This window comes from Euprymna scolopes, chromosome 1 (genome assembly GCF_053919585.1).
Source record: "Euprymna scolopes isolate OS-2025 chromosome 1, ASM5391958v1, whole genome shotgun sequence".
In the NCBI taxonomy this organism is placed as follows: Eukaryota; Metazoa; Mollusca; class Cephalopoda; order Sepiida; family Sepiolidae; genus Euprymna; species Euprymna scolopes.
The window spans coordinates 34,354,306-34,366,499 of NC_136482.1; the positions used below are offsets into that span (position 1 = coordinate 34,354,306).

The 12,194-nt window shown below is 35.3% G+C and overlaps 1 protein-coding gene across 5 annotated transcripts in view; it reads right to left on the bottom strand.

Moving 5' to 3' along the window:
• Positions 1-12,194, bottom strand: part of LOC145293256 (glycine N-acyltransferase-like protein 3) — a 94,509-nt gene that overhangs the window by 66,268 nt on the left and 16,047 nt on the right. The window contains exon 1 of one of the 5 annotated variants that reach the window (XM_080140022.1): positions 1,891-2,074. The exons of the other annotated variants lie outside the window; for them this stretch is intronic. The gene's annotated coding sequence lies outside the window, so the exon portion shown is untranslated. Of the gene's footprint in view, positions 1-1,890; positions 2,075-12,194 lie in introns of those variants that run through there. 5 annotated transcript variants of the gene reach the window in all.

The following is a 12,194-nucleotide window of genomic DNA, read 5'->3' on the forward strand; positions in this document are numbered from 1 at the left end:
CTCATCCATCTCCATTCCATTACACTTCTTTTACGTATAAATTGTTTTTCTCAATCTATCAGTAATTCCACTTCACTTCTTGTGTACCCAATGCTTATAAACACCACAAGATTTTCAATTACATACAACTCTTTAGTAATTGTCTGTATCTTTCCTAGTGACATATGGCCGAGTGGTCCTAGACGTTGTATCAAAGTTTACAGTTACGCAAAGGTGCTGAGTTCAATCCTGAACGAAGGCAATGATAAGTAACATTCCAAACAGAGAATTAGCAACTATGTCCCAGAGCCTAAGTACCCCAGTAATAATAATAAAGGGTTGGGTTTGAGACTCCTAACAAACGGTTCCCCAGTTCGATACAAAACACCTGATGAAGGCCGGAGGGCAAAACGGGCGAAACGTTGTGTCTATAACAACCAAGACGAGGAAGTCAGTCCGACAATCTCAATCAATACAACTCCTTCTTCACAAATTAAGTAAGGTAACGTTAATCCTTCTGGGAAACTTTCCAACACTTCAATCTGTTTTTTTCAAACTGTTTTTTTTTTTTAATACTAATGAGTCACTGCTAATCAATGCCCCTGGGGTCCACTCAATGATAAGGGTTAAAAGCACTGACAGTTAGACGATAAGAAGATTGAAAACAATGACTGGAATGGGCAGAATATTACTTCAGAGATTTGGATATTTTTAAGTGTAACTAGCAAAACAAAAAAGGGGGGAAAGAAAAAATAATAAAAGATTTAAAGAATCAAATATACACCAAATAAATAAGGGTTACTTTTCGGCCTACCTTGATCAGTTGTTTGTGTTCTGATGCATCTCAGAAATTCAATACTTTTTACGAAATGTTGAATTTTTTGTTGACAAAATGGCTGCCCACGACATGAAAGTCACACTTTACCGTCGACATCTCTTTCGAATCTTTTTCTTCTTTTTCTTCATTTATCCATTCGTTATTACCCCCCCCCACACACACACACACTGTCTATGTTAGGAATGGCTTTCTAAATTTGCTTGGAAAAGAAGAAAAATTTGAATGAAAATCCCAAGAAAAGGTGTGATTCTCATGTCATCGATATCACTACAAACCCATATCTCCATCTTTATAAAGTTATGCATTTTTTTGTAGGTTTACTACTAAACTAACTGATCATTATGAATTTTAAAACACGGCTGTTAAATGTGGGGAGTACAAATGTGAGAAATATTTAGTTTAATTTTATGCAGAGAAAATATAAAAATTTAATCTCTGATTTTTATGAAATGCTAACAAATATGTATTAAACATCAATTAATAAATATTCCACAAATTTCAGTGTTTTTGTAATATTTTTTAATATTTTAAAGGGATTTTAGGGATCGTAGTTTGGGCACAGCCCTCCATTTGAAAATCGAAACATATCAGATTTACATTAAATTTTAATCCAATCATTAGATACTGATGAAGTAAGATTTCCTAAATTTCATTTTTTCCTTAAGAGCCTTAAGCCTTAAATTTTAGACTTTTTTTTAGAACCAAAATCATTACATGGATTTTGATCAAATTTAGAATAAGGATTCTAGATATAAGGTTTAGTATCTTGATTTTAATCTCCATGAGTGGATATAAATAAAAATGGTTCAAAACTGTTTTGTTCACGAATTTAATTTTACCCGTCCTGGGACGGGTATTCTTCTAGTTTTGTACAATAATAAGTATGATTAAGATTGATAATGTTGAGGGGGGGGGTAGCTAAGTGATTAACAACACAAGGACTGAAAACCTGGAATTTCCAAGTTTGAATCCAGTTTGTTTCATAGAAACGCTTTCATAAAAAGCAACACTTGTCCTTGTGTCTAACCCCCTAAACAGAATGTGAATAAAATAGCATAAAAATGAACGTTTACCTTAACTTCTGCCTATGGAAAATTCCCGGCAAGTTGCTCAGCATTTAAGATCCGAGAGAAAGTGTTATTTTTTTACAACTATTAAAATGTTTTTGTTTGTCATACAAGCATATTCATTTATTTTTTTTTTGTTGCAGTGAACAAAACTGAGCCATAACGGACATGGTATGTGATTCCAGATTATTTACAACTAATTAACAAAAGCTTCTCTTCCTGACATAAGTACCTCTTCTTGTGACCTCTAAAAGCTGTGATAAAAATAGACATGTGTAGAAAATTCCAATTCGAATAAAAGAAAATACTTGAAAACCATTGAAAAAAGAAAACACTGAAAACAAAGAGACCATTGGAGGCTGGAAGCTGAGTCTTCATTCAGGAGACCTAGTTAAAGGGTGCCACCTGCCATATTTATCAGTAGATGCCCTAACCCCTCCCAGAGGAAAGGAGAGGTACACGTTTCTTAACAGTAATATTCTTTTTCTTATAAGTATTTTTATTGTACCAATGCTTATCAAGGTCAGGAGACCACTCAAGGATACAGGTCAATGAGTTTGTAAGGTTACTGTTGAGGCAGATGAGGATTTGAGACATATTTGAAACTAGGCGAGTTTCTAACAGTATTTTGTCTAGTTTTTTATTTTTAACTACTTTTCCCACACTTGCCGTGTCAAACAGAGAGCCGGGCTCCATTTTTAATTTTCCAATACATCAGTAAACACTGTATGTTTTTCGAGCTGAATAAACATCTTACATTAAATAAAAACACTAAAAACATATCCAGTTAGGTAGAAAAGTAACTTATCTTTCCTTTGATAACATTTATTTGTTATATATTTGTTTTTTGACAACTTTTTCGAATCTATGTGTACAGTAATACAAAGACGAAATTCTCATCATAAAGGTTCTGAATAGATACATTTGATTCAAAATCTGCACAAATACTGAAAATTATTTACAGCGTTGTAGCTAGATAAGTTTTTGCTGTGAATATTTTATAAAGAGAACCCGAGAGTAGAGCTCAGTCGAGATTGTGTCTAATGTCCTGAAGAGAATGTGAATAAAATAAAATAAGATTGATAGAAATGAACGTTCTTCTGCTTATTGTTCAGCATTTAAGATTTTTTTTTTTTTTACACAGGCATCACCACATTATCAAGGCCAAGAGGCCACTCAAGTATAAGGGTTAAAGAGTGTACAGTAGAAATTGGAAAATATAGTAATCATTAGTAATGAAAATTCGGTAAATTTGTTAACTCATATGGAACGGCTCATCAAGAACTTATTTACGTTAGACTTGAAGACAACCATATTGTACTCAGCCGGAAAGCAGGAAAACGGAAGACAATTCCACAGGCATGCAGTTCTAAGAAAGAAGCTTTGTTCATGGAATCTACGTTTAGGTTTAAGCAGAGATAAAGAGTGGGGGAAATTATTGATAGTGTTTTCAGCTAGACGAGTGTTTCTTGTGAAAGTTTGGCGAGGGGGGGGGGCATAGACTGAAGCTCAGTTGAACACTTTCCATGAAAATAATGATACATCAGAGACAAGCTCGCAACATCTCTTCTGTGAGATAAAGGTTGCAGGGAAGAGAAAAGGACATCTCCTAGGAGGCTACAAAGTCTATTTTGAACTCTATCAAGGCAAGACAAGTTCTTTCTAGCAGCTCCTGCCCAGATGTAGCAACAGTATTCCATCGTTGGACGTACCTGGATTCAAGAGAAAGTGTTACCCTTCTACAGCGAGTAAAATGTTATTGTGTGTTTTGATGGAAGGGGGGGGGGTACACTTTCCTTAACAGTCATATTCTTTTTAATTTATTCTTTTGGTACTAATGTATTATTGTTTATCTAGGCCCATAGGCTATTTGAGATAAACATTGAGACGAACATTTTGAGCATTGGTAACATTCATTGAAATTGAGCAGAATTTGATTAAGCATGCATTTATCTGAATGTACATGAAATAAGCATGGTAGTGTGTATGTGTATGCATATTTTTGTGTCGTTTTTGTTTGTGAGAGAATGTATGTGTTCATTTAGGCTGCTGCCATGTGTGTAAATAATGTATCTATTTTGGTTAATGAGAGAGTGTATGTAATAACTTGTGTGTGAGTGGCCAACCAACAGTTTATATACTCTGACGTTGTGCGTTTTATGGCCTGGGTTATTTATGAAAGAATTAGGGGGAGGAAAGGATGCCATAGAGGCCACAACAAAGAATACATGAAATTAACAACGTTGGAGGTGTGTAGATTCTGACTCCATATAATTAAAGACAGACGAATACTGAAGGTTGAGAACCGACTTTATTTACTACCAACGATTTGTATTAGGAGAGGCAAAGTGTTGATAGGATGGAATGTGATTTAACAAAGGAGATGAATGTTCATAAAATGTTTGTAGGTATGTATGAATTGACAAGGAATGAATGTTCGTAAAATGTTTGTAGGTATGTATGAATTGACAAGGAATGAATGTTTGTAAAATGTTTGTAGATATGTATGAATTGACAAGGAATGAATGTTCGTAAACTGTTTGTAGGTATGTATGAATTGACAAAGAATGAATGTTCGTAAAATGTAACTTATCTTTTGGACAATGGAGAGGGTTAGGGTAGGCCGGTCATCCTGCTGGTCGGTGATGTGTGTCCTGGCTTGTAACTGGAAAGTGAGTGACTTCTTTCATCAGCGCTAGCAGCCCGGCGTCTTCGTCTTCTTTCTCCTCCTCTCCTCTTTGGTTTGTGTGAATTAGGCATTGTTTAGAATTGAAGGCATTTAGCCCATAACATGAGAGCGTAGTCAGCTTCAGTTCACTGGTGCCTTATTTCTTTTTCTTCTTCATCTCTTTAGGTTGGGTGGGAGAATCTATCCGTGCGTTCACTGACGCAGCAGGGCAAATCTCCTCCTTCCCTCCTCTTGGTCCCCTCATTTGAGGTGTTTATTTTAGGCATGGAGCTCTGCCATTGGTCGATAATTATTTTTTGGTTATCTTATTTTTTTTCTTCCCAAGCGGAAGCGATGCGTGGAACCATGTGCAAAAGACGATTTTTCATTTTGTCTCTCATGGTGGATGCATTAACATCCAGTTCGCTGCTAATTCTCATCATGTTCCCACAGTTTCTTCGCTTTTATAGGGATTCTAAGTTTTGTATTGGCTTATAAAATTTTGCATTTACAACGATTTTCAGTGATTGAGATATATTCAGTTAACACCTTCCTGTGAAAACTAACTTTTTGAAGTGAAGTGCAGAGTGTATCTTAAAAAAGTAGAGAAAGAAAGATGGTGGCCATTCAAGCCAGTTGTTTTTGGCATTCGTTTGAATTGCACTTTCATGCATCACAAGTCACTTCTTATGTGTTTTGTTTGTCAAAAACTGGTGAAGCTACCGAAAAGTAACCCTTTTGAATGAAGATGGATATAAACCATATTTTTAAAATTAATTTCTTAATTTTACTTCAAAACAAAATGTAAACCATATATAAACAATATATTTTAGAAAATAATTTCTTAATTTTAAATAAAAATTCATTGCAAAGATAAAGAAAATTTTTTGGATATAATTATTGAAAAATATTGCAATGTGTTTACATAGCTGGTTGTTTGGGGCTTCACATCTCTTCTAAAACAAGACAACAAACTGAAAAGGCTTTAGTGTTTTTACCATTTTAAAGTGCTTTTTTTAAAGTTTGAAACACAAGTAGTGCCTAAGTAGCTTAGAACAACAAGGGCGCATGGCGGAAATTATTCAGAGTTTAAATGTATTGTAATGCTTTTATTGGGGTCGAAAAACGTTTTTCAGTCGCCATATTTCTTCCTATTTACTTGCCTCCCCACGAGGACAGAGTTAGACACAAGGTCGGTTTTTAATGTGGAGATACCCAGCTCTCTAAAATGGGGAACTCTGGATGGGAGCAAAAATAAAAATTGCCTTAGTCTAGAAGGATTTTCCATCCACTGACAGAAAAGGTGAAGTGTGGCGTAACACTTTGCTCCTAGCCAAGCTGAACGACACGAGCATTTACCACTAAAAAAACGAAATGGTGAAATATGCAATATAAAAGCAAGGTAAGCTAAAGTTAAAAAAAAAAAAAATTCAAAGAATTAAAGAAAGAAAAGTTCAAAGAAATTTTGAACATTTATTACTATAAACATAACGAAAAAGTGAAACATAATGAACAATTCATTCAAAGAGTCAATAGTGGTAGAAGCACCAGTGTCACATGTCACATGACCTAACTGTTCAGATTTTTCAGAACGAGGTTCGTCTGCGGGCCCTACTTCTTTAAGTTGCGCCCTTTATGTTTTTAAGGAATTTTGTTACGTTTTATACCGGGCAACGCCGGATACATCTTTTAGTAGTTGATAAAGAAAATGAATGAATCACTCATCACAAACTTTGAAAGTTTGTATATATCAACATTTCCAAGCATTCATAAACTACATTTAACACCCCAATGAATGCATGGACGATGATACTTACGACTTTTAGGAGGCGAACCATTAAAAGATACATCTGCCTTACTTAAAAAAAATGCTATGTTTATTTTTGGTGTCTTTAAAAAAAAACACCCAATATTTTTGCTGATGAGAAGACTTTGTTTCAAAAAAGTATATGATAAAATTATTGTACAAGCCTTAGTGTCTATCTCAATAAAAACATCGTTTCCGAAACGATCGTACAATTTATTGATTTTGTTTGTTCCTCCTTATGAAACCGATTTTTAATTTTTCATTTTAATTATAAATTATCCATCATCTTACTCAATTATATATATATATATATATATATATATATATATATATATATATATATATATATATATATATATATATATGAAGGTAGTGGAATATAAGAAATTAAAAACAAACGGGTTTTCAAGTTATTAAGTGGTTAATGGATTAAAAACTTAGACAAGCCAAGTTTGAATTCAATTCTTTACGCAACAAACCAACACGTGACCGTGCGTATAAGCTCCTGAAGAGGAAAACAAATAACAAATGAAAACAAATAGATAAAAATCAGAAGAAAAAAAAGACAGCAGAGTAAAAACTAAACAGATATTTTACAACCCAATTGCAAATAATTATTGCAGATAATTATTGGCAAGCGATACTTAAAAAAAAAATTTGTAAAGGGAAATAACTTTTGTGTACAAAGTTATTTCCCTTAAATATAAAAGTATTTACAAGTATTATAGGTAACATGTGCTTATCTAACAAGTACGTTTTACCAGCATGCTGATTTTCAATCAAGATAAGAGTACTCGTTTATTTTCTTAAACTATTTAATACATTTTTAGAAACGGTAATTAATCTATATAAATAAAACAGTAAATATATATGTGTGTGTTTGCGTGAAAATATTTAACTTTATTTTTTTTGTACATTTTCATCCCAAACAAGACACATTACCACTTTGATGTAGGGGGCTACTATCAGGGACATAAGCTGCAGGGGTAATATGTGGGGAGTTGGGCAGCAAGATGTCGGTTCACGTTACACTTGAACTTCTACATGTCAGTACAGTTGGAGAAGCAGGAACCCAGAATGGAATTCCAAAGTCTAATGGTTCTGAGGAAGAAACTACTAGAGTAGAAGGCTCTCTTACATCTAGGGATCTCAACTGTGAAGGGGTGGGATTTTGCTGCTTGTCGGGTTTGTTGGGGACATTTACGTTAAGGGGGTACAAGTGTCTGCAGTTCGTCAGAGCATTCACCGTTAAAGTACTTGTAGAACAGGCAGAGGGATGCTACATTTCGTCGATGCGACAGAGGCTGAAGCTTAGATGACAGTTCAGGAGCTATTAGGTCGGTGACTCTCTTTTGGACCTTGTGTAGGAGTGAGAGACTAGTAGCAGATGCACCAGCCCAAATATGACAACAATACTCCATACATGAGCGAATGGTGGCCTTATAGAGGTTGTTGCGGACCAGGGTATAAAATACCCTAACTCGCTACAAGAAAAAATAATGAAACGAATTGAATGAATAAAACACAGAACTCAAAAGCTGGAATAAAATAAACATGTCATTTATTTTCTGTTGAGAAATGATGGTCTTCGTGTACACGTGTTCATTCAGCCGTTGACGACTACGCGCATGGAAGGAATAGAGAAATGCGAAGTGGCAAGCCGGCTGTAGAAAGAAAGGGTTAAACTCAATAGAAAGTCGCGCACATGTCTGTGTCGATGGGCCAAAGCGAAGGGGAGATAGAGAGAGTAAGTCAATCCAGTTTATGGAGAGGGAAGCGTATTAAATGTGCTTGCACTTGCCCCACATTACAGTAGCAGGGAAAATGATGTTAGAACATGCGGTCAGTTCGTCGACTAAGCAGGTCGAACGCTGGTCCAGACGCAAAAAAGGGGAAGTTGACAGGTTTTGTTGACTTTTATACTGGGGTCAGTGTTCTGACTGCGCATGTCTTGCTTTCACTTTAAAGGAAGTGACGTTTCGCATGTGTGCGTACTTGTGCGCGTATGTGTGCGTATATGTGTGTACGTTAGCGTGTGTGTGTGTGTGCATGTGTATATGTAAGGGAAAACATGTTCGAACAAGGTACAGGATACTTTTGGGCATTAGTAGCTTTCTAGCACGGTAGAGAGAACCTACCTTTTTCACAGCGGTCCTGGCAATGCTCTCTATGTAATTTTTCCAACTAATGTTTCCTATGAACGTTAAGCCGAGGAGTTTAAAAGATGTGCTTTCAGATAAAGTGTTTTTGGCCATTGCTATTGGTGGTAGAGAAGGTTTCTTGTAATTATTGAAGGAAACAAGTTTAGTCTTGGAAGCATTGAATGTGACCATCCATTTTTGTCCCCATTCCACTACAGATTGGAGGTCGTCCTCTAGTGTTTCTGCCATTTCTTTAGATATGTGTTCATTTGTTTTCCTGTCATGTCTGTTATAGAGCGTGGTGTCATCGGCATATACGATAACCATCTCACAGACAATATTGTCAAGGAGGTCATTTATGAATATTAGGAATAATAGAGATCCAATGATAGACCCCTGAGGCACTCCCGCATTTATATCATTTTGTTTAGATGTACGACCATCGAGGACAACCAGGATTTTTTTTTTAATTATGTTAAGTATTCTTCCAGTGATACCGTATGATCTGATTTTCCTGAGAAGACCTCCATGCCATACTCTGTCAAAAGCCTTAGATATATCTAGAGCTACCACTCTACCTTCCCCTGCTTTGTCAAGTGAATTGTATATACACTCAGAGATTACAGTTAGGATGTCTGCCGTGGAACGTGCTTACCTAAATCCATATTGTTTGTCGGTCAGAAGTTTAGCATCTGTAAGGTGATGGACTAGAGCTTGGTTAATTATGGACTCAAATATTTTGTGAAAGTGGGAGGAGGCTAATGGGGCGGTAATTTATTCCTTATTCTTATTTCACTTTTCAAACCAGCCATAATCTGCTTTCAAGAAACCTTCTTGAAACAAGAAGATAACATTAATATAAAGAACTACCAAATATTTAATTACACCCACAACTCCAAGGGGTAGGGCCTCCGGAGGAGTAACAATTCTAATCAGAAACAATATGCCCCACAGCAAAATAAACATAACAACTAACAAACAAGCAATTGCCATTCACGTCACCCTACATAAAACAATGAACGTATACTCTCTATATATTCCATCAAATGATGACATAGATAAAAACGAATTGAAAATATTGATTGACTAATTATTTAAACCTTTCATCCTATTAGGAGACTTCAATAGTCATATCATCCTGCGGGAATGTAAAGACACTAATAAAAAGCGCAAAACGTTGGAAGAGTTTATCAACAAAAATGATATATGCTTCCTCAATGATGGTACACCTACATACATCAACCAAACTAGCAGAAATCATTCAACCATCGACCTAAGTTAATGTGACCCATCACTGTATATGGAATTTGATTAGAAAGTACATGATGGCATTTGTTGCATGGACCATTTGCCAATATTGATTGAAAGTCCAAAATTAAACAATGAAAAACTTTCACGATGGAAACTAAATAAGGCCAATTGGTAACTATACAAAGAAAAATGTAAATATAGATTGGATCACATAGAGTCAAACAATGTCACAGTAAAGTTTTTTACAGGAACATTACTAGAAATTGCAAATGAATGCATTCCTAAAACCTCAGCATCTAACCGACACAGCAGACCCTGGTTCAATGATAAACGTCAGGAATCCATCAAATTGTGAAAAGCAGCTCTGAAGAAATTTCAGAAACAACCCACAACTACAAACCTGATGGAATACTGTAGGGAAACGTGCAACTTACCTAATTAGCACATGTGCATAATTCAACGGGTCGGTCGTAGAATGAAATGAATGAAGAAGAAAGAAACAAAAATGGCTGCCTTATCTCTTTATATGCCTGCAATGTGACCACCCGATATGCAAATGAGATGCTCCTGGTTGGAGATAAAAGAGGGTTGGTTTTTTAGAGGGACGTTCATTTTGAAGTTGAATTTCGAAGAAATAAGTTGAATTAGCAGAAGTACATTGGGAGTTGAGAGAAGGTGCGTTACGTGTACAGAAGTTTGGAAGTTGGAAGTTTGGACAAAAGTGTTAACCTTACCCAGGAAATTATTGGTGTGACGGGCAGAAGAATAACACTCAAGTTATTGAATTATGAATACAAATTAAGCAGAGCTAAAGCTAGTAGAGTAACAAAGCCAGCTAAAAAAAGCTGGAAAAATTATGTCAGCAAATTAAATTCCTCCACAGAACCGAGAGCAATATGGGAGATGATTCGAAAAACTGTACGTAAACATCAATCAACACCAATTAAACATCTCCTTAAAAATGATTCTAGAGCAACCGATAAAAAGAACATAGCAGACTTACTAGTTGAAACCTTTTCCAAAAACTTATCTAATCAAAACCATAACACAAAATTTATACAAATTTATAATGATTAAGCAAAATGATGAACAGTACAAACTAAACTTTAAATTCAAAAACCTAGAAGATTATAATAAACTGCTTACATTAACTGAATTAAAAGATTCTATTAATAGATCCACAACACAGCCTTAGGTTCAGACAAAATACATTACGAATTCTTACAACTTCATACAGAATCACTAAAATTACTATTAAGAATTTACAACAAATTATGGACAGAAAACAAATTCCCAGACATATGGAGACAAACTACAATAATAACAATTCCAAAACCAGGAAAATGCAATTCAAACTCGCAAATCTACAGACCAATCTCATTAACTCGCTGCTTATGGAACATGATGATAAGGATAGTAAATGACTGACTCGTTTGGTATCTAGAATTCAGCAACCGTATTTCCAACCTACAATGTGGATTCTGTAATAAAAGAAGCACAATTGATCACCTAGTTCGATTGGAAAATGCTATAAGGGGAGAATTTATCAGGAATGAGCACCTATCTAGAGAAAAGCTACGATATTACATGGAAACATGGAATAATGAGAGACTTACATGAACTAGATTTAAAAGGGAGATTCACACAATTTGTAAAAGGATTCTTACTGGATCCGCATTGGATCTGCTTCCTCGGACACCATAAACCAAGAGGAGAGAGTCCCTCAAGGTAGCATACTATCCATTACGCTATTTAATATTAAAATGAACAGCATAGTGAAATGTTTAGACCTTGGCATTGAGGGATCTTTATATGTAGATGACTTCCTGGTGTATTGCAGATCAAAGTATATGCACACCATTGAGCGCAAACTCTAACAATGCTTAAATAAATTAGATAAATCGGCAATGGAAAATCAAAAACCAAATGTGTTCATTTCTGTCACAAAACTTCATAATAACACTAAAACTTGGAAGAACAGTAATCCCACTGTAACACAAATTTCTGGGACTAATATCAAGAAACTCTAATGAAGTTATATTGAATTTTAATTAGATCAAAACTAGACTATGGGAGTTTTATATATCGAGCAGCCAGAAAATCCTACCTAAAGACTTTAGATCCAATCTGTCATAATAGAGGCCTTAGATTAGCAATTCGTGCCTTTATAGTCGAAAGTCTTAATGTAGAGGTTACCAAAATTCCCGCAAATATAAGGAGTCACAAACTGGGTGCCCAATACTTCACTAAATTAAAAGCACGCTGAAAAAATCCAGCATACAAAGCTACTTTCAATCCGAAATATAAAGAGTCACTTGAAGCAAAAAGAAAACCCATAATACCCTTTAGTTTTAGAATGGAAACATTTCTGCAGGAATCGGAAATGGCTGCAGATAATATCCAAGAACACATACTGACTAAAACCCCACCTTGGGTTCTTAAA